This window comes from Oryctolagus cuniculus, chromosome 15 (genome assembly GCF_051225735.1).
Source record: "Oryctolagus cuniculus isolate XC-2025 breed Fujian yellow rabbit chromosome 15, ASM5122573v1, whole genome shotgun sequence".
NCBI lineage: Eukaryota > Metazoa > Chordata > Mammalia > Lagomorpha > Leporidae > Oryctolagus > Oryctolagus cuniculus.
In genome coordinates this window covers 83231007-83254589 of record NC_142881.1, presented here as the reverse complement: position 1 = coordinate 83254589, position 23583 = coordinate 83231007, and the positions used below count along the sequence as shown (strand labels likewise).

Below are 23583 nucleotides of genomic sequence, written 5' to 3'. Positions count from 1 at the left end.
GTGGCTCACTAGGCTAATCCTCTGCCTGTGGCGCCGGTACCCCGGGTTCTAGTCCAGTCGGGGTGCTGGATTCTGTCCCGGTTGCTCCTCTTCCAGTCCAGCTCTCTGCTGTGGCCCAGGAGGGCAGTGGAGGATGGCCCAAGTGCTTAGGCCTTGCACCCACATGGGAGACCAGGAGGAAGCACCTGGCTCCTGGCTTCGGATTGGTGCAGTGCGCCGGCCATAGCAGCCATTTGTGGGGTGAACCAACGGAAGGAAGACCTTTCTGTCTCTCTCTCTCTAACTCTGCCTGTCAAAACAAACAGAATAAAAATAAAGGATAGGCAGTCTTAGAACTTTCTGTTTTAAATCTACTCATTATCAGATCACTCCTAAAAAGGTTATGCTAACTTTGCCTCCTGCTAGGAGTAACCGATTCTGAATGACATTGATGACATTGATTATTGTTATTTTTAGCTTTGCTTTTTTTTTTTTGGATCAAAAGATACAATGTTTAACATTTAAATGTTTATATTGCTATTTTTTCTATATTATATTCCTTAACCTGTTGATAAATTTGGTATCTTTTGTTTACAAGCCATTGACATTGGTCTCCTTGGGGATTTCCTATATTTTTTTCTTCTTTTTTAACTCAGATTCTGTTTGGTTTGCTGTGTATACTATTAATATTGCATTAATAAGTATGTATTATGAATAATAGCACATATTAGTATATTGCTACGTATTAGATTATTTTTCATATGTATTTTAATTTCACGAGTTTTTCATGTGACTCTTACCTGTCCTTTAGATGCCAAGCTCAGAATGTTCTTATCTCTAGATTACAGTTTTTAAAATTGTATTTCCATTATTTGAATCTTGAATTTCTCTGGAATCATTTAGATGGAAGCTAGAGATCAGAACCTAATTTTGGGGGGCATTTAATTGACTAATTTTATTGAAATAAAGATGTGTCTGTTTATGTTGAAAAAAAAATGTTCTCATTGGCACTTTGCTGGGGACAGCACCTTTGAAATTAAGGCCGTGGTGCTGCTACTCAAACAGGCAGATCACAGTGCCAGCCTCCTTCTCAGCACAGGCCATGAGGATGGCAGATGGGGAGTCCTCTGTGCTTTGCAGAAGCTCCCACTTGTGCTCGGGCTTCTCGATCCTCCTGGGAATGCCAACTCTACCCCTAGCTCTTCAAATCTGGAGGGACAGTTTCTTCATTCAACAGTTATTGAGGTTCTGACTGACTCTTTAGTGTTAAAAAGGAGTATCTCAGGTGCCCTGCCCTGAGATAGTTTACCACGGAGAAGGTATCATCTCCACCAGCTCACATCCCAGTGCAGGCAATAGGTATATGACTGACAGCACTGACTGGCACTTGTCATCAGGGCCAAACTGTAATAGCTGCACACAACTGTGGGGTGCATCAGTACAAACCCCCCAAAACAGGGAAGGAAGAAACTGTGTGATAAATGGAACATTCTTCCATTGGATGAATCTAGGTTTGCAGTGGAGACATGCTGAAAATGAGGGTGATCAGCAGGGCAGCATCGTGCAGAAGCACTCCGTAATTCCTTAGCTCCTTTGGTCCCTTCACTACAGTGAAGATATCATTCAGGAACACAAAAATACAGCGTCCAGGTGAAAGGCACCAGCAGAGCCTCTCTGTGGCCCTGCCCCCACCCCCATTGTGTTGAATGGTTAATCAGAATCTAGTTTCATTTTGTCCAAATTTAGCCAGTTTTCCTGTCACCAATTATAATAAATAATACATTGTTTATACATATGAGATTTGCCTGTATCGTAGACTACGTTTCATTTTGTCTGCTTTAGAAATCTGAGCTCAGGATGGCCCAGGTGCTTGGGCCCTGCACCCCATGGGAGACCAGGAAAAGCACCTGGCTGCTGGCTCCTGCCATCGGATCAGCGCGGTGTGCTGGCCGCAGCGCGCCAGCCGCGGCGGCCATTGGAGGGTGAACCAACGGCAAAAGGAAGACCTTTCTCTCTGTCTCTCTCTCTCACTGTCCACTCTGCCTGTCAAAAAAAAAAAAAAGAAAAAAAAAGAAAAAATTATGATGAATTTATAGATTAATGTAGGAGAAAATGACATTTTTGCAATTGTGTCTTTCCTTCCAGGAACATGTGAGGTCCTAAAATTACATTCGTTAGACATGTGTCATTTCTTTCAGGTAAGTCTTGTTAAATTTATATTAGGCCATGCTATTTATTGCATAATATCAAAATAACTTGATTCTTAATAGCACCAGTTTGTGAGTATTGATATAAAAGTGTTTTCTTTTGTAAAGATTACTTTTGTAACCTAAAATGATTCTTAATTGTCGTCATACATTTTAACATGCTATTTTCAATTTTTATTTCTTTTTTAAATTAAAAAAATGTTAAGGTAAACACATTTCATGTATTTCATGGATACAGATTTAGGAACACAGTGGTACTTTCCAAGCATGCTCCCACCCTTCTTCCTCCTTCTTTTTTTATTTCCTCTCTTAATTTTTATAATGATATATTTTCGATAAATGAATAGTTCAGCAAAAATACGAATTACACAAACGCTATTCCTCAACAGTAGAGACAAGGGATGTAGACAATTATCAAATCTTAACATGTCAGTTTCACTCCTACACATTACATTTTTGGTACACAAATGTACACAGATCTGGTAAAATATATGATATTTGTCCTTTTGGGACTGGCTTATTTCACTAAGTATAATGGTTTCCAGTTGCATCCACTTTGTTACAAAAGGCAGAATATCATCCTTTTTATGGCTGAGTAGTATTTCCTAGTGTATATGTACAACAGTTTCTTTATCCAGTCATCAGTTGATAGACATCTGGGTTAATTCCTAGTAAGCAATCATACTTGCAAACCATGATGATTTGGGTCATTTTAGCTTCTAATTATACATTTTTCCCCTTTGAGGCATTAGGTAGAGGTTCTAGGACAAAAAAAATTCTGGTGATGCTAGGGTTCCTTCTTCCTTCTTGATTTATTAGCATGCTTCAAAATATGAACAACATTTTCTATGGATTCTGATTTTTTCATTGACATTTACCTAGTACTTTCCCAGAATCTACTAAGAGATTCATGCATTTTTTCTTCCTCTTATGTGATGAGTTAAATAACGTATATTTCTATTAAATTATTGTTGAATTTCCAGATAAAGTCTTTATTATTTTTTGACTCTGTTTTATATTATGCCACAGGATTCAATTTTATCAGACTTGGTTTATGATGTTACAATTTACAGCCATTTCAGCATTTTACTCCTCCTCTTCTTTCTCCTCCTCCTCATGCATGAATAAGCATGATCAGACATAAGCTGAATGCATTTAAAATATCTTAAAATGTACTTACATAATTTTTACCTTTAACATTATTCTTAAGGTATGTGTCATTATTTTACTTCAGGAAAATGATTTAGAACAGTTAAGTGTCCGAGTCATAAAATATTTCTTTGCAATAGAGCAAGAATTTTAATGTAATTCCAATTAATTTCTAAGCCTCTGATTTTAATCATTTCATGTATCCTTTATTTTTAGTGGAAAGATTGATACATAGATTATTTCTTAGTGCTCTCTTTGTCACATTTTATTATCAGGGTTGGGCTCATCTAGTAAAACAAGTTGAAATGCTTTCAGTCTTTTGAAATGTTATTAAATATTTTAAATATTAAATTAAAAATTTCCCCTGTATCTGAAAATATGTTTACTTAATTGTTCCAGAAGTGTGTATTTTCATTTTTCCTGTATCAAACTTGCTTGTTTTTACACATTTTATTGGCTTTGTAAAAGAAAAAGTACTGTATATATCAGTTATAGTGTTTTTCTCAGTTTGATTTGGTTTAAGAATTATGTCTTAGCTTCTTGGATTAAATACCCATCTCAATAACTCTCTAATATGATCATGAGACCAAACAAAGCTCATGTTTTTATCCTTCTTCCAATGTCCTACTGAAAAGACCTTACTCCTGTAGCAGGGATAAATGCGCATAGTCAATATAGCACAAAATATGTAAGAAATTCAGTAATCAAGGGAGCATGTGACAGTAGGGAAGGGTTGGTGAGTAGGAAGGAAAGCCCTCTAGGAGTTTAGGGGAAGGATTCTACCCTACCTCACACACATGAACATGGACTACAGAGCAAATCCATCATGACATAAATGTTCTCACGTGTGTCTCTTAGTACTACAAGATCTTTGACAATTCATTTGTCCAGCGAACAGTATAAACAATGAGAAAAGTGAACTCAAGAAAACAGAAATTGAAAAAAATACATTAGTAAATTTTAAAGATTAAAAATATTTGAGAACAACAAAAATCCCACGGATAAAACAATTCACTAAACTAAATTAAAATTTCAGCAGAAGTAGTGGGTATTACATAACCAAACCAAACAAACAAGAAACAAAACACAAAGGATAGAACTACATATCTAGCCTAATGTTTTGTTACTCCTATGCCAAATATTCTCATTCCTCTCCCCTGGGCCCTCTGCAGATTACTTATGTAACTTGATAATACTTTGCCTGTCTGACGAATGCCTCTCTGACACAGACAGGCACTTGATGTACTTTGGTCAGCAAAAAGTGAGTGAGTGGACTTAATGAGTATGATGCTGAACCGGGACTTTGACCACCTGTTGGGCCCCACTCTCTTCTCTTTGCTTCTCTCTGAAGACAGCCATGGAAAACCATATGGGGCTGCTCATTCAGCCCAGGGCCTATCTACAAGTAACCTGGGGCAGCTGATGCCCACATAGCACAAGGGAAATAGAATCCTTTCTTATTAGAAGCACTGAAATGTCAGGATTGTTTGTTATCACAATGTTTGGTAGTCAGCTGGCTGATTTCACAAGCTTGAGTAATTATCCCAAATTCAGGGGGAAGCATAAGAATGAATGAATATGAATTTTAAAGATAAAACTTGAAAGACAGGTGGGATAAGAATCCAGAACACATGGGGAAGGAGTTCAAAAGCATATTGTGATTAAATTGGAAGCACAAGAAGGGCATGAGTCGATCAGGGAATGATTACATTCTATAGAACAGTAAATATTTCTGTTGTGAAATGTGTCACTATTGTTCCCTTATTTTTTATTCAATGCAACTTTGCAGATTTCTTCTTTCAGTTCCAGGACATTTTTCCTGATTACCTCTGATCCTCAAGTGTGTAGAACAATGAGTGATACCAAGTTAGTTCTTTTTGAAGCATCTAAAGGAAAATGACTATTTTTCATGATAATTTATCTCCTTTCTATCTTATTGGTCCCTTGTTCCTGGCAGAAAACCAAAGGCCCCTGCTCTGTCCTGAATGTGCACACCCCCTACATACAAGTTCCCCTCATGGTTCCCATGTTGGAAGTTAATTGCCAATGTTGTAGTGTGAAGAGGTGGGCCCTTAGGGTGTGGTTAAGTCCTGACAGTGAGGCCCTCACAGATGATGGACTGCAGGGGTGGAGGGAGTGGGTGCTGCCTTTCCCTCCGCTGAGGGCACAGCAAGGAGGCATCGTCCTGCAAGCCCGCGGCAGCCCTCACTGGACATGCCAAACCTGCACTGCCCTCACCGGTGCTCCCCATGCTCCACACTGGACTGGGAGGAGTGAATTTCTATTTTTTGTGAATCACCCACCCTCGGGCATTTTGTTAGACCAGCACAAGCAGACGAAGCCATCCTTGGTTTTCTGAGTTGGAAGGGGTATGGGAAGATAGCTTCAGAGCCTTCACTTTCTCCAGAGAAACAGCCAGGTTCTCTCTCTCTCTCTCTTTTTTGACAGGCAGAGTTAGACAGTAAGAGAGAGAGAGAGAGAGAGAGAGAGAGAGAGACAAAGGTCTTCCTTTTGCTGTTGGTTCACCCTCCAATGGCCACCGCGACTGGTGCGCTGAGTCCAGCGCACCACACTGATCTGAAAGCCAGGAGCCAGGTGCTTCTCCTGGTCTCCCATGGGATGTAGGGCCCAAACACTTGGGCCATCCTCCACTGCACTCTCGGGCCACAGCAGAGAGCTGGCCTGGAAGAGGGGCAACCGGGACAGAATCCAGTGCCCCGACCGGGACTAGAACCCGGTGTGATGGCGCCGCAAGGTGGAGGATTAGCCTATTGAGCCACGTCACCGTATGAAACAGGCAGGCTCTTCTTCACTCCCTGCTGTTGAGGCAGGAAAAAGGAAAGCTCATCCAGTGAACTGTGGCTGAGAAATCAGTTCTTTTGCTTTCTGTAGATCTGTTGTAATACATATTTAAAAACTAGTTATTTAAAAGTAAAAACCAAGGCATACTGGAGTTCTTGTTTCTCTTATTTCAAAGTGTAGTATGGTCTGTGCTGTGGTGTAGCAGCACCTCCTGCAGTGCTAGCATCCCACGTGGGCACCGGTTTGAGACCTGGCTGCTCCACTTCCAATTGATTTCCCTGTTAACATGCCTGGGAAAGCAGCAAAAGATGCCCCAAGTGCTTGGACCCCTGCCACCCACGTGGGAGACCTGGATGAAGCTCCTGGGTCCTGGCTTCCAACTGCCCCAGCTCCAGCCTTTGCGGCCATTTGGGGAATGAACAAGTGGATGGAAGACCCCCCTCTCTCTCTGTCTCTCTGTCTAACTCTGCCCTTCAAGTAAATAAATAAATCTTAAAAAAAAAGACAATGTGTCATACACCATCATCTCTCAGTTGATAAGGAGAAAAAGAGCACTTGAGTTTTAAGATAAAAACACATTTTCTCCTAAGTAGCAAGCATTTGAGGGTGCTTCAAAAACTTCATGGAGGGCCCAGCACTGTGGTGTATTGGGCTAAGCCTCTACCTGCTGTGCCAGCATTCCATATGGGTGCCCATTCATGTCCCAGCTGTTCTTCTTCTGATACAGCTCTCTGCTGATAGCCTGGGAAAGCAGTGGAAGACAGCCTAAATGCTTGAGTGATCAGAAATCTGTGAGTGATCAGAACCTGTCACTCCAGCCTCTGCCTCACAGGCAACAGTTGATGACTTGGGGAGAGAGAGCTCCGACAGTGAAATGACAATGAAATTGCAGACAATGCAGCAATGCCTGGTTAGCCACCCCCCAAATACCCGTAGGATGAACACAGATGACCTCGAGGTAATAACCCACATGAGGTCATCCCATCCGCACTCAGTGAGAATCCCCATGTTTGTGGCAGTCCCCAGGCATCCCAGGCTCTCAGGGCAGGCACTAGACCCCATCCCACCTGCATGTTTGCCGTTAATATAGGAGCAGACACAGAATTCAGACCCTGGATTCCAACACCTGTAAAAAGGCTTCTGCTAACCAAGGGCCGAGGATATGCTTGTATCTTTCCAGAGAATGTGAGACAGCCCATTTGGGTCCCAGCCAGAAACATCAAGCCTGCAACTGACAGTCAACCAGAACCAGCTGAACAAGACTGAGAGCACGCCTTGTTAGCGGACGCACCTCCCCTATCATCCTACCCTGAGGAACTGCCCATAGCCACATCCATTACTGTTTTATACCCACTAGCTCTGGTCAGCCACTCAAACGGCCCACAGCCTGTGTGTGGTCATGCCATTCCTGATTACCATTGTTCTTCATTCCTACCCCTTCTGAGCAAGCACTCCTGTGGTCTCCCGTTTTGAGCGCTGGTTAGTCAACGACGGGTAAGATCCCCTGGGGGACAACCTAAGACAGGCACAGCCGCATACGGAGACCACATCAAAACGGGGTCAACAATGGTATGGCCAAGATTCATGCCTCCCGTTGCTCAAAAATAAATGAAAAGGGGGGAATATAGTGGAATGAGGTGAGAAGGTCATGCCAAGATGGCCGCTGGCAAGTGAGCATCAGTTACTCAGGAATGGCTTTGAAATCCACCTGGCAAGGGAGCCTGCCTGGTAACAGGCTGTGATTGGATGGCTTTGGAAACCACATGGCAACAGGTTGTGATTGGTTAGGGCATAAACCGCCCCTTGACCAGATTGGCTGCCTTAGCTATTTAAGCTGCTGTACCAACTGAAATAAATGAGTCTGCAGGCTGCTCACCTCTGGCCTGCTTTCACCCATCTCTGGGGGTCTGTGTGGTGACTCCGTGCCTCTTGCCCCCACCATGCTCCTCCTCTCAGAACGAATCCAAAGCAACACCTTCCTACTGTTTACATGTCTCAGTTGGACATCGCTGTGCTTGAAATCAGACTCCTCCTTGATAAGGTGTTAAATGGAAGAATCTATGAGAAGAAAACTGAGAAGAAATTTGGGGAAATATCTAGCAAGCTAATGCTCTGGTTTTATTTTACTTTGTAAGATTTATTTTCTTTATTTGAAAGATTGCAATGGAGATCGGGAGAGACAGAGAAAGAGATCTTCCATCCACTGATTCAGTCCCTAAATGGCTACAATGGCAGGGGCTGTATGAGGCCAGAGCCAGGAACCCAGAAACAGAGCTTCATCTGGGTCTGACATCACAGCAGGTACCCAAACATTTGGGCCATCTTCCACTGCCTTCCCAGGGGCATTAGTAGGAAGCTGGATTGGAAGTGGAGCAGCTTCGTCATGAACTGGCACTCTGATATGGGATGCCCATGTCGCAAGTGGTGGCTTATCCCATTATACCACAGTGCCAGCACTAAACTAATGCTCTGTTAAGGGCAAGGTTTTCCTTTCTGAAAATGAACTGAACTTTGATTTGATGTAGGATATATGATATTGAAATCTGAGGAATGGTCTCCAAAGATGATCAGGCCCTAATAGTTGGAACCTGTGAAGGCAGTCTTACATGGAAGAGGGAAATTCACACATGTGATTGAATTAAGGGTCTGGTGTTGGGCAGATTGTCCTGAATGTTCCTGGTGGGTCTTTGGAAGAGAAAGGTGGAAGGAAACTCTACAATAGATGAGGAGAAAACAATGCCATGCTAGAAGCAGAGATTGGAGTGGTGCATTTTGAAGGTGGAAGTTAGGGCCCAAACCAAGAAATATATGTGACCCTTAGGAGGAGCAGCAAAAGTCATTAGGGAGCATGTGGCCTCACCAGCACCTTGACTTCAATCCAGTGAGACTCACTTCAGACCTCTGGTCTCTAGAACTGTAAGATAATACATTGCTGCTGCATTAAGCTACCAAATATATGCTGATTTCTTACAGCAGCCTTAGGAAGCTAATACTGATAGTACCTGGCAAAATTGTTGTAGTTTCTGAATTGCCCTACATATTGGAAGACTCTGCTCTGAAAAAAAAAATCCACAAAATTTTGTTCAATGTGCAACATTTGGTTTATTAGATTTTTATTTATTTATTTATTTTGAGAGGCACATAGAAAAAGAGAAATCTTCCATCAGCTGGTTGACTCCCTAAATGTCCACAAGGTGCTGAGCAAGAGTTAAAGTCAGGAGCCAAGAACTCAATCCTGGTTCCCCATGGGTGGCAGGATATACAATTATTTAAGCCATCACTACTGCTTCCCAGGGTCTCTATTTACAGGAAGCCAGAGTCAGGTGCTGGGGCCTGGGAATCCACCACAGGTATGTGATTGGAACCCCAGGTATGCTTACCCCTAGCCAAACATACACCCCCAGTGAGTTTCTGTAGACCTAAATGTGCCCTAGGCACTATTCATTTGTGGAAATTATTTGGGATGAAGACTAGGAATGAAACCTTTCAGTTTTTTAAGGATTGAACTGTGGCCGCCTCGAGGTTGTTGATGTTTTAACCTGGAGTGGCTGTGAATGCAACCTTATTTGTGGTGGGGTCTGGTTAGATGATATAATTAAGATAATGCCAGAGTGGGCTCTAATCCAACTGGACTGGCATCTTTAGAAAAGGGGGATTTTTGGATATGGAGGCAGACACATACAGGGGAGGATGAGACAAAGACACAGGACGACACGGTCTGCAGACGGGGAGCACCTGAGGCTGCCCGAGCTAGGAGAGGGGCAAAGAACAAGTTCCCCTCACAGCTCTCCAGGAACCAGCCCTGCTGACACCTTGCTCTCCACCTCTGAGCCTCCAGAGCTGGGATAATGCACATTACACCCCTGATGCTCCAGCCCGTGGTCTGTGGGACTGTTTGGGGAACCCTAGGAAATGAGTACACAGCTATCACCAAGGTTTTGGGCATTGCTGCTTTTTTTTTTTTTTTTTTAAACAAAACTCCCATGTGCTACTGCATTTTCATGCCCTCTCATTCATTACTCCTATAGGCTACAGTCAAGCCTTCCCACTAGGAGTTGTTTTAATCAGGTTTTGTTTTTTTTTTTTTTAAGTTTACATTTAAATTTTAAATGAATGAATTTCTAGGTAGCTAATTCTATGTTTACATTGGCAAACTGCCTTACTTACAAATCTGAGTAACTCTCTGTCCCTTGCTATGCTTCTTTTATTCTTTCTCAGCTACAATCATAAAGCCCACATTTCATGGAACATGGCGTGGACAGGATTGCTAAATGGATTGGGATGGTCTTGAGCTTCCAGGACCCAAGGAGAGCAGAGTTCTGCAGATAATCTGGAGATCAGGAAAGACTGGGTAGAGAGTGGGAAAGTTCTTCACCCCTACCCCCAGTTCCCATTCATCTGTAAATGAGTCCAGAGGCCAGAACCCAAGTGTGCTTTTCCACTTTAAGTGGCTGAGGGCTCCCTGAGGGTTAATGCTCTGTCTGTGCTTAAGCATAACAATGCAAACCAAAGATTTCACTCCTTGGAGGTCTTGAATAGAGCTGCTTGCGTAGTAGCTGAAGGGATGCAGACATCCCCAGGGTTCCTGATAGGGACTTCTCTCTGGGTTATGCATCTTGAGTCTGTTCACATGCCCTTTTCTCATCAGACACCTACCTTCTAGGGAACTGGGCAGGGCAAGAGAGTGGGTGTGAAAGCACAGTGCTCAGATCTGTTTCCTCCCTGTGCGGTGTTGAATGGAGTCAGGTCCCAGGACCACCAGTCAGGGCAAGGCTACCTGCAAGGGCTGGCTTTCCTTTAGTCCTAGGCTTGGAGAGTTTATTTCTGACATGGGAGCTGGTGAGATGATCATGGATGTAGTGGAGCTGAGCTAGCACGTGAAGGAGAGGTGCGTCTTAATTTGGTTTCTCTGACTTGGAGAATTGTAGATCGGAATATTGTAAAGTTATTGCCACCAGTTTTAGTCACACCTATTGCTGAGAAGTGACATTTGGGTAGAGTTTTGTAAGGTGTCCGGCGCGTAACAAATCTTCCCAGGCAGACGAATCAATTAATTCACAGGCTTTTATTGGGGTTCCGCTCCCGGGCGAGGTTCCTGGGTCCCAATAGAGCAACAGAGCGGGGGTGGGGGGGTGGGGGGGTGGGGAAGTCGTGCTTCAGAGATTGGGAGAGCTCCTTTTATAGATTCAGGGCATGGGGGTTAAAGGTTGAGGCAGGTCTGATCCTCATTGGTTGACCTTTAGGCACCAGCAGTGACCTTGACAAGGACTTTCTTCCCTGCAAGTACAGGTAGGAACTTTACATTCCCGGAAGTATAGGCCTTCCTTCCATGCGGATCCCAAAGCTACCAAGTTTCAAGACTAATTTGATGGGAATTTAGAACAGAGAAATAGTCACATCATCTTGCTAATTCTACCACTGCTCAGAAGTCAGAAAATCATAATAGCTAATCATTCTCTAAGAGTTTACTGTGTGCAGATCCTATTCTATGCATTTTTTCCTGCAATAATTCATTTAATCCACAGAAGAACCTTTTACAGTGAGAAATAGAGTGGAAGGTTCGAGTAATCACTGAGCCAGCACATCAGAAGCAAACATGTTTTAACAACTTGGCAAATAGGAAAATGATGTTCACTTAGCTTTAAATGCTGGGAACTGGTTTAGAATATGTTTAGAATATGCTGAGAAAGAAGCCTGCAGAGAGCACTCTCCCTGCCTGCTGGGGAGAATACTCCCTAGAAGTTGCTTCAGGACCTGAAACACTGTTACATGTTTCCCACACCTAGAACTCTGAGTGTGTGTGTGTGTGTGTGTGTGTGTTTGAATCTATTCATGATTAGTATTATAACAAGTTTGTTTTTCTGTTTATGTTTTTTATATTGAACCTCTTTGTGTCAGTAGGATGATTGGTTGATTGATTAGTTCATTATTTGTTGATTGAACACACCTGCTGTGTACCAGACCCTGGGTTAGGCACTGAGGACACACAGAGAACCATGTTCTTGGCACTAAAAATATTTATGATCTAGCTCAATTTTGACTGTGCCTGCTACAATATTCAGGCAAAAACCAACATTTAAATTACCCAGAAAAAAACTAAAAAGCAAAGGTGGGACTAAAGGGGAAACAGAATCTTTTAGGTGAAGGGACTCCCTAAACCCCAGAAATTAGGGGTAGGTTTTGCATCCCAGTTGGTTAAGCCACCACTGGGGATGCCCACATCCTATATCAGAGTGCCAGTGGAAGTCCAGGCTACTACACCTCTAATCTAGTTCCCTAATAATCCTTGGGAAGCAGTAGATGATAGCCCAAGTAACATGGGTCTCTGCCACCCAAGTGGGAGATCTGGATGGAATTCCTGGATCCTGGCTTCAGCCTGGCTTAGCACTGGCTGTTGTAGCCATTTAAAGAGTGAACCAGCAGATGGAAGATCTCTCTCTCTCTCTCTCTCCACCCCCACCCTCTCTTTCTGGTATTCTGCCTTTCAAACAAACAAATACTACAAAACAAACCCAGAATTCAGGACAAGGGGCTAACCTTGGTCTGTGCCAGTCTCAACTGTTCTTTCTTCTATTTCCTTCTCCCTCTTCAGCAGAACAAAGAAGTGCCTATAGCCCCCAGTTAGCCTGGCTGGAGGAATCCCCTAAAATCATGCTGTGGGGAGCAGAGGCTGTGCCTGTCCATTGGTCACAGACTTCATCCTCAGCTGTAACCATTTGTTTGCATGAATGCAGTGGGGAGATTTGTCTTTGTATTTTTTTAATTTTTAAAAAGTATTTTTGTCTCCGTCCTCCACTGAAATAAAAAGGTCAACCAAGGATCATGAACAAATCATGCCTGGAGTGGTGGAGAGAAAGCAAAGGGAGAGGCAGTGCTTTGTCTGTGGATCAGCCTGTTTAGGACAGAGCTAAAAAACATTTTGTTTCAAGCCAAGTTTAGAGCATTTGTCAATAAAACCAGGCTTGGAAAGGGCAGAAATCAGCCCTGCTTGTCACAAAGTCCCCCATGGGTAAGAATCCATGCCTAGCAGAGGGGCTTGCAGATGGCAGTGGTCTTCATCCTAATAATAGTCCTGCTCTGGCCACCTGGAGCTGGGCCTCAGCAGACCCGGTGGTGAGGACTTAAATACAAGGTATGGCCCCAGGATGCTGCAGTACGTGAGTGAGGAGTGCACAAGGACAGGAGGGAGTTGATGTAGGATTCGTTGGTGAGCAGGCTGCTTTCACGGGCAAGTGGGGAAGTCAGAGTTTCCCAGAAAGTGCATGGAAACTTTCACATTAGTTTTCTTAGGGATGTGGGGAGCTCACAGCTGGGCAGTGCCAGGAATTTGTAGTTCAATAGTTCAGTTCTCAGAGTGGTTGGGAACATTGGTTATGGTGAGATCAGAATCTTTGCATACAGATATGCTTGCTGGAACCTTCAAACATAGAGCAAGTGAACTTCACGATGCAGCAGCCTCCCTTGCTTATGGAGAGCCCGGACTGTGTTTAGGCCCTGACAATGCTCTGCAGGGCTAAGCAAGGCCCTTGCAGCTCAAGGATGGAGGACAGGAGCAGCAAAAATAGAATGTTCCCTTCAGCCATTAGGGAACCAGATGGGAATCAAAGGGGCCTTCAGATTCTCCCAGGCTTGGGGTATATCTTTTACCTTGTGAAGTGAAATAAAAGGAAAAGACTGAAATGAACTGGGAGGAAAAAAGAGGACTCATTGGGTGTGAAGACAGTTGTGGAAGATGGAATTCTGTTCAGCTTAGCAGGTGAAGAAAGAGGTGCGATTGAGACCTGATGTGTCCAGGGCTCCGTGACTTGGGGCCTGCATGGTCTACTTGTGTAAAGATGTTGTTGAAACACTGCTTATACTGCAAGATACAACAGCACCCCTGATTGTCAAATAGCCACATCCTAGGTGGGAGGGTGTGTGCTCAATGGGGCACATGTGGGAAGCTCTTTCCCCATCCTCTCCCACACTTTTAATATTTTCCCAAATTGCTTGATGTCAACCGTGCTGTAATTTATAATCTTCTTGAAATTAGCATGTTTCACTTTGTTTTCTTTGCTCACTGTTTTGAAGACAGCCTGGTTAAATCCTTCCCACTCAAGAAATCGCTAGTCAAAATATTTTAGGAAGGAAGCACAAACATTCATTGTTTGCCTTATTAAAAATTAACGCAGGCAGATGGAGAAAGACTACGTGTGTGCTTGTCTCAGTCCTACTTGTGGTCTGTCCCTGTTCTCATCTGGCACATGAGGTCTCATTATTCTCACCCCCACAAGGTTGCAGGAATACAGGAATGAGACTGAGGTTAAAATATCTTAGGGTCACACCAGGGAAGGAAGTGGAGTCAGAGCTGGAGCTGGAGATGTTTGGGCCAGACCCATGTTGCCCCTGAAGCACTGTACTAGGGCAAGAAGAAGGTGTCTGTGTTTCTTGTGCATAACATAGTGAGAAAACTTGCCTGCTCTGAACTCCAAGCAGCACTTCCCAAAGAGAGCAGAAACTGTTTCTGCATTTCTGGATACTCTGCCCTCCAGATATTTTTGAGTCTCTTGCCTATGAACTCCCTTGGATTCTTTAAGTCAGCCAGGCATCCGTGTCTGTGAGCGCTCTTTGAGTCCTTCCCCTGTGCCAGATGCTCTCTTGGGTGAGAATAACTTGCTTCCTGCCCTCTTCAAGGCCGCAATTTTGTGGGGATGTGCTCCAAAAGAATCTTCGGCAGTAGGGGAAGTCCTCTGATGAGGCCAGTGCCGTGTTCTGGGGATCCATGGGAGGGGCACCTGGTGGCCTAAATTATTCAGACAGCTATGTTTGGGAGCACAGCTGTCATCCTTACCTCTAGCAGTTTTCCACTCCAGGGACAAATAGCCTTAGGAAGGGGGAAAGCCTGGTGGGAAACAAACCTTCTTTCTCTAGCCGGGGTTGGGCAAGCTGCCTCAGGTGGCTCCTCATTTAGAATAGCACAGTCTCGAAAGTGGGTCACAGCTGAGAGCCGTCAAGTGAAGCGTTTTGTAGGGAGATCAATCATGAGAAGGACAAGTGGTCCTTATGGTTTCACTGTAACCTACAACTTTTGATCAGAGGGGCGGTTCTCCATTTTATTTTTCATTATCTGAAGACAGCATTTAAAATAATGTTTAATTTTTTTTCAAAAGCAGAGTAATGGGGATAAAAATAAAAGTAAGGGGAAGGGTGGGGTAGTGGAAAGATTATCCATTCTCTGGTTCACTTCTCAAATACATGCAACCTCCAGGGCTGGGATGGGCCAAGCCAAAGCCAGGAACCAGGCACTCCATCCAGGTTTCCTACTTGGGTTGCAGGTGTTCAATTACTTAAGCTATCACCTGCCGCTTTCTAGGGTGTACATTAGCAGGAAGCTGGATCAGAGTGGGGCTTGATCTTAGGCCCTCTAATATGTGAAATGGGCATCGCAAGAAGCAGTTTAACCCTGGGTTAACCCACTGTGCCAGAATGCCAACCTCAAGGACAACATTGTTTTTAGGTGCAGTGTTACGTCAGGCATCTCAGCTCTGATTGGGTTGTAATGTGTTTCCACATTGCAGACAAAGAACCTGAAACAGCAATTTGTTGACTTACTCAAGGTCACACTGCTTACCAACGTCTCGACTGAGGGGTGGAAGAATGTGCAGGATCTCATGGGGCCAAGAGCAGGGTGAAACCTAAGACAAGCCAGAGCCCACTGAAATTGACTGCAGCTTAAACTGTATTCCCTACAAACACCAAGAAGGCACTGTGCTGCCATGGGTTGTAGTTGTTGAGCAGAGTATGATGCAGTTGTTATGAGCATAATAGCAGGATCCCTAGAGTGTGGGGAAAGGTGGCAAGAAGAGGTGGAGACTTGATCCCACAAAGTCTGCTTCCATCAGAGAGATGCAGACTCAGGCTTGCCCTTCTGCTGGGTCAGCAGGATGGGGAGTGCAGTGAAACTCAACAGGGCAAGGGGGCTTGGCCAAATATTCAGAACAGGGAGTTAATACCAGGGCACAAACTTGGGGTGTCTGGTCCTTCTGTCTGCCACAGGCCCACTAGGAATTAATCTAGCTCACCTGTTCACAGTGAGGAGTCTCTAAACAGACAGCCATGCCTGCCCAGAAATTCATTTTAATCTTTTAGATGTGAAGCACAACTTGAACTTTCCATTCTGCCATGGAAGCAGGCTGGGGCAGATTACAGGTGCCGGGCCCTGAACTGTTGTGAGGCAGAGCTCAGCATCCCCTTGCAGGCAATGACCTTGGCTGGCCACTGCTTGATGGTTGGGATCCCTTGTGGCACAGTCTCCCATGGCAGGGGCTCTCCCTCTCTCAGACCCTCTGCTTTACCAGAGCCATTGCCTCAGTGCCCCTCTGGGTTCCTCATGTTGAGCCAGGAAACACAGATTTGCAGCTGGCTGTTTTATACCCTGTCAAGCTCCCCAACAAGTCTGCTCTACATCTCTAATCAATAGGCTGAGCTGCAGCACCACTTCCCAGCTGTGGTGGACCATGGGCTGTGAAAGGCTCACTCCAGGACTTGGAGTCTGTCACTCAGGTGTAGCCACATAGACCTAAAAATCAGGGAAAGACACCGAGATACAATGAGAAACAGGGGCTGTGTGCCTGCCTGAACCCCAAGGCTCTAGTTCTCTGCCTGCTCTGCCCCTCCTGTGTGTGGACACCAGGGAGGACCCCACAGACCCTAGTCCAGGGACATGCTGGGCCTCCCGGTGGTGCAGGGAGGTCCCTGTGCCAAGCAGAGAATGTGCTCCAAGACTTCCTTGGAGAACTGGCCCCCCTGTCATTGGCTTACATTGTCTTCAGATGAAATTCCTCTCTAGTCGCAGCTTCTCTCCACGCTCCTCTCCTCTGTGGCAGTGAGTCCCAAATACTCACTTACCCTGTGTGTGTCCTCCAGGCCCCCCGCTGCCATTGCTCATATTGTCCTGGGCTTGGAAGGCCTACACATTGCTATTTCTTGAAATTGCTCTTCCTTCAGAGAGCAGCCTTCACAATAAAACTTTCTTCTATGCCTCCCAGGAGACCAGGAACTTATTGTCTTTCCTGCTCATAAATCTCTGCAATAAGCTTTTATTATGCCCCTTCTGAGAGTTGGCTTTCTTTTCCCTCTAGGAGTCTCTCTCCTTAGATCAAGAGCTCCTGGAGGGCAGGGGCAACACTGATTTATTCTGCGTCCTGCCCAGGGCACTCATGGTGGCGTCCCCACACAGAAGGACCCAGCAGGTGTCTCAAGGCTGCAATGATAACCTACAGTCTGTTCTTCTCAAGCAGTTTCCCAGGCTGCAGCCAGGGCATGGGGCAAGGTCACACACGCTTGGTGTGATCTCTCACTGGTTTCATGCTAGTGATCTCTCAAAACCTTCTATTTCCTCACGTGGAAGGTAGGATTATAATTACTTGATGACAGATAATGGCAGAATCTAGATGTCCGCCTACTTGATCCCAGTCCCCATATACTCCCCACTTGGAGAAAAGAGCATAGGAAGGACCTATGTACCACAGGGGAAAACCCAGGATACAGTGTGCACTTCGTTTTTTTTTTTGTTTTTTTTTTTTTTTTTTAAGATTTATTTATTTATTGGAAAGAGTTACAGAGAGGCAGAGGCGAGAGAGGCAAAGAGACCGAGAGGTCTTCCCTCCACTGGTTCACTCACCAAATGGCCACAAAGGCCAGAGTTGGGCCAATCCAAAGCCAGGAGCCAGGAGCCTCCTCTGGGTCTCCCTCATGGGTGCAGGGGCCCAAGGGCTTGGGCTGTCTTCTGCTGCTTTCCCAGGCCATAGCAGAGAGCTGGATCAGAAGTGGAGCAGCTGGGACTCAAACTGGCACCCATATGGGATGCTGGCACTGCAACACTCGCTATGCCACAGCGCTGGCCCCAGGAACACAGAATTTCCAGAGCTTGCTGATCAACAAGGAATTCTGCTGGTCCCTCCACTCTGTTTATATTGAGCCTCATTTGTGTGCTTTGCCCTGATGCTAACTAACCTCAATACTTTAGCCATCTATGTAGTATTCTGCTGTGTGATTATATCTGGATTTATTCAGCTCATTACTAATTAAGATGGCCCAAGCACTGGGACCATCTTCTACTGCTTTCCCAGGCCGTAGCAGAGAGCTTGATCAGAAGTGGAGCAGCTGGGACTCGAAACGGCACCCATATGGGATGTCAGCTCTGCAGGTGGCAGCTTTACCTGCTATGCCGGCCCCTGTGGGCTTCTTGCAGAGGTTACACTTCCAGGTGCCCCTGTGGGTCCTACATATGGACTGAGCAGGGGAGCTGTCCTCTGTCCAAAATCAAGTTAGAGGCAGCCTTTAGAGGCTTATTGCAAAGGGTTTTTTTTTCTTCAAAGTCTCTTGACTCTCCCTGGTCTTACCAAGACAAGGTGGGAGACTGTCACAGGTTCTACCTTGCTTACTAGATTCAGGGAACAAGACCCCTCTCTCCCCCACAAAAGGAGGCTTTTCTGAGTCTGGTTTTGTTAATGCACTGTTCAGTTGTTCCACCAGGTTTCCTTTCCTGCTGGACCAGCCTATTTCACTAATTCCATCTTCCTGAGTGTGCCCTTTTATCTTCCACACACTTCAGAGTTCCTCCATGCTGGTGAAATATTATGCATGCAGCTATTTGGGGGGGATTCCATCTTTGTAAACCCATTATTTGAATAACAACAGCATGGTCTGAATTAGGCAGAAACAGAGTGGAAACATTATATACTGATGTGGGTATCAGACTTTTCCTTCTACCTGGGAGCCATTTTCCTCTGAGCATCAGTCATAAGATAGAGATGATCTTACCTACCCCAGATGGCTGCTTGAACATCAGATACCATGGGGTGTGTTCACATCCTGCCACAGAGCCAGTGTTTGGCTCAATGGGTTAAGCTGCCTCCTACATTAGAGTGCCTGGGATGGAATCCTGTTTCAGCTCCCAATCCAGCTTCCTGCTAATGTGCCTGGGAGATAATTGATGATTCAAGGACTTGAGTCCTTCCCAGCTATGTGGGAGACCTGGATGGATTCCTAGCTCCTTGATTTGGCCTGTCCCAGGCTCAGCTCTTGTGGACCTTTGGAGAGTGAACCAATGAATAGAAAATCTCAATTCTCTCTCTCCCTCTCCTTCCCTTTCTCCCTCCCTCCCCCCCTCCCTCCCTGCCCCTCCCTCTCCCCCCCCTTTCACTGTGCCTTTCTAATAAATAATAGTTTAAAAATCTTATCACAGTAATTGGTTTAAAATAGGTCTTTGGTACATGTTGGTACATTTTTAATTCTCTCTTGAAGGTTAACCCAACATGATCCTTTCCCCATTTGACTACCTGAAACATTTCCTAGGAGGGAAGACTTGGGATTCAGGCTTGGCCAACACTAAATTTATTACCTCATCACTTTCTGTGAGCAAGAGAAGAACAGTGTCAAGTGCAGTGTGGTTATTGAGGACATGGGTTCTGGAGTCGGTTCTCCATAGCTGTGTTTCTGAATCTGCACAGATGTATATCCAGGGTCCAGATGCCAAGCTTCTCCCTCATCCACTTGCCTGTGGACATAATATTGCAGTGGTCATAATAGTATTCAGTCCACATAACTCTGCAGATTAAAGAAGAACATGTGTGTGAAATGGAAGTATAGATTTGATACTACACAATAAGTGCTGCAAACTACTTATACTTGAGTAAAAAACACTTTCAGTGGAAGTGAATAATGAAATTCATAGCAACCAGCCATGGAGTGAATTTGCTTGTCATCAAGATAATCAAGAAGAAATAGTGACCAAAATACTCTGCTCCATTTGCAGACTTCTGGAATGCTAGGACTGGCAGGGCCTTTGGAATTCTAACACATCAGTATTTCCCACATTGTGATCCACAATGATTAAGCAGTTTTCTAGGGAAAATAATACCCTGTGATCAAAAGAAGTCTGGCAGACATGACATTCAAATCCTTCCCATGCTTTGGAGTTTTAAGTCCACATTAGAATGTTAAAAGCTATGCAACTCCATAGTTTGAGAAACTTATTTACAATTGTTTAGCCAGTCTTCACCCAACCTTACTTGACAATAAAACCACATACTTTACTGAGCACCCTTTGAGTTCTCTAATGCTGCACAAGAGATTGCCTCCACATTTAGTGGTTTCAGATAACAGTGAAGATGTGTATTTCAAAATCCCATGTATTTCCTGTGCTGGAAGGTGGAAGATGCTGTCCCAGTTGGTGCTGTCTGGGGTGCCACTTCTCTCATGTGATTTCTTGTTTCCAGATGGCTTTCTTACAAAGGTGTGCTCAAGACAGTGTTTCAGTAGGGCCAACAACAGAACCATTAGGCAGCCAAAGGCCTAACTCCTGAAAGTTGGACAACAGCACTTCTGCTGCATAATATCAGGTAAAACAAGTCACAAGGCCAGGCTGGACTCCAGGGATGTGAACACTGCTGTTCCTCTTGGTGGGAGGCCGAAGTTGCATTGCAGAGGGTCACTGAGAGTGGTACAAGGAAGTGCCATGGCCATCTTGGAGTACAATCTACTACTACACACAGAACACAGTTTAGGAAATGCTAATATAGAATAAGCCCCACATTTTCTGGGTTTTGATACTGAGATTCATGGGCATTGATTGGTTTTCCCAAGGATACATAGCTGGTAGTCCACAGAGCTGAGGTTACACTCTGGTCCCCAGACTCCAGGTTTTCTTACTTTACCATGTTGTTCCAGAGGATGACTGATTGTGAATTATTTCAGTGTTGTCCAAACACTTCCTCCCTAAATTTTCAGGGTCCAAGAACTTGTTGTTGGCCTTCTAAGCCAGTCTTGTTTGACTGTTAAAACAGCAATAACTCAATCCACCAGGGACTTGCTTCCTGTCTGTCCCTTCCATTTAGGATAGGTTCTGGTCAAACTTGGTGGTTTTGAATGGCATGTGCAAGGTGAGCTGTCTCTCAGAAACCTCTCGTGAGAACCACGTAAGCAGGTTCTTTTCTTTTGCCAATACTTTTGCTGAGTTTTCTGGGTCTCTATTGAGTCCAGCATGTTTACAATCCACAGTCGGATCTTTACCAAACCCCCCATGTCTCTAAAACTACAATCCACCCCAGGTTAGTTACATCAGTGAATTTACTTAATGCTTATCTAAAATGGCAACTTATCCTAAACATGCCTTTCATGTTATTAAAATGCTTAAAAGCAAATCCAGAAATAATAACCCCTCCATGAATTTTCCTTGAACTGATCAAGACAAGCATGAAAACCTAACCTGATTTTTATGTCTACAAATTCTGCTCAAGCCCCTTCTACTTAATTTTTATGATGACCTCTTATTTTGCATGCTCTGTGAGATTTTTATTGACTTTACTCAAAGCATGTTTGGGGCTTGGACATTTTCTACCTAAGTTCAGTCTTCTGTTTATGTATAATGTGTTTGAATTTTATTTTATTTTCTTTTAATGCCAGCACTATGACTTAGTCTTGGATTCTGTGCTTTCCAATGGAGGAAGATGCATCTGAATTGCTCTTTGCAGAAGCCCAAAGTCACATCTGCTGCCCCAGTGCCTGGGGAATACTTGGTGACAACAGCTTGGTCAATGTCTCCATGACAGGGACCCCTAGCCACATTGCTTAAACATTTGCATGAACTTGACTTTAAATGTCCTAGCTTGCTTTGCTCAGGAAACCTAATGAAAAAGACACATTAAACAAAGGCATGCTTTGCAGACAGGACACAAGACTGTGGCTTTGTATTCCTTTTGTATTAATGTTTATTGTGAACAGAACCCAGCCTCTCTCTAGATGGCATTTTCTGCTCATGTGTCACAGCATGACAGGCTCTGAAGGCTGCATCTCCTTCCCATTCTTAGCTCATTATAAGGTGGGGTGAACAGAAGGATGAAGGGTTTTGTGGCTGTGATTTATGCGTGAGGAGCAGAGGTGGATGTTAAGTCCCTCACCTGATATTTAAATCTAAGGCTACCAGGGAACTAAACAGGAGAAAGAAAATAACAGGTGACGTTATAAACATAGCCAGTATCAAATAAACTTTGAAAGATCTCTCTGGAAATGCTGTTAAAATGCAGCTCAACTCTTTGTTTATTTGGTTGATTTTCTCTGAGGCTGAGGGTGCAAGAAGCAGGAAAATAAATACATCATGTGATGCCTGTGTTGGAGAACTACAGAGAGGCAGGTTAACTGATGAAGTTCAAGTGTCAAGGAGAAAATCCCCTTTGAGCCACTTTAGATCTCAGAAGGTGCCAATCTTCCTGGGCCCTGATATTAAAGTCCTCTTAGTGTGAAACTAGGTCCAGTTGGCAGAAGAGAGCAGCAAATGACATTTTGGAGGCTGGCCTAATCTGATGAACAATTAAATCACATTCCCCTGAAATTTGCCTTTCCAAATATTGTCTGTGCTCATGTCAAGATGGAAAGTCACTTTGTGCAAGCATGTTGGTTTAGAAATGAAATGTCCTCTAACATAAATTGAAGCAATTTCTCTGTTCATCAGGTCACCTTTCTAGAATTCTCTGAGAGTCACCTGCAGCCACAGTCTTCCATTTAAGCATCTGCCCTCACATTCACCCACTCCACTCCCTACCTTTCTTTCTACTTATCGACTCACCAGAATTAGTAACTCATTTTGGTGCTATTTCTGCTGTAGGGTTACCCAAGTTAAAATGTATGTAACTGTGGCTGACTCATCATTCACTGGAGTTTGAAACATCAGAAGCAATGAGTTAAGGGAATGGAGAAGGAGACAGCAAGGTCATTGCAGTCTCCTACCAAACAAGCTTTCTTTTCCCTGGAGACTGGGACCAGTTTCCTGTGAAAATGTCAGGTATCATGGAAGCGAGTTCATGAAGGAACTAAGATCAAAATGCTCCAATGTGTTCTTTTAGAAAATGAGAACATTATAGGAGAGATGTGTACAGTCCTCAGAGAGGAAGGGTTGTTCAGAGGTGTGTGTGTGGTGGTGGTGGGGCAGGTAGGTTGATGCAGGACTGTCACAGCCTAGGTATTTACTGTAGGGACAAGAGCCACTAAGCCACCTCATCTCAAGTCAACCCTGGGAGCATTTGTGGGGAGGTTGGAAAGTTAAAATGAAGGTTCATGAATCACTGATAAAAGGTTTTTTTTATATTTTTTATTTAGTAAATATAAATTTTAAAAGTACAGTTAATGGATTACAATGGCTTCCCCCCCATAATTTCCCTCCCACTCACATCCCTCCCATCTCCCACTCCCTCTCCCATTCCATTCACAACAAGATTCGTTTTCAATTATCTTTATATACAGAAGATCAATTTAGTATATATTAAGTAAAGATTTCATCAGTTTGCACCCACACGGAAACACAAAGTGTAAAATACTGTTTCAGTACTAGTTAGAGCATTACTTCACATTGGACAACACATTAAGGACAGATCCCACATGAGAAGTAAGTACACAGTGACTCCTGTTG

General features: G+C 44.1%; 1 long non-coding RNA gene across 6 annotated transcripts in view; it reads left to right on the top strand.

The window, feature by feature from the left end:
- Positions 1–22839, top strand: part of LOC149122128 (uncharacterized) — a 153798-nt gene extending 130959 nt beyond the window's left edge. For 2 of the 6 annotated variants that reach the window (XR_016221149.1, XR_016221152.1), the window contains 3 exons: positions 2125–2177; positions 20399–20521; positions 21585–22799. This is a non-coding gene — a long non-coding RNA (uncharacterized LOC149122128). Of the gene's footprint in view, positions 1–2124; positions 2178–20398; positions 20522–21584 lie in introns of all 6 variants that reach the window. The other 4 variants (XR_016221159.1, XR_016221158.1, XR_016221155.1 and 1 more) reach the window with 4 other exon arrangements.
- The last annotated feature ends 744 nt before the right edge of the window (positions 22840–23583 follow it).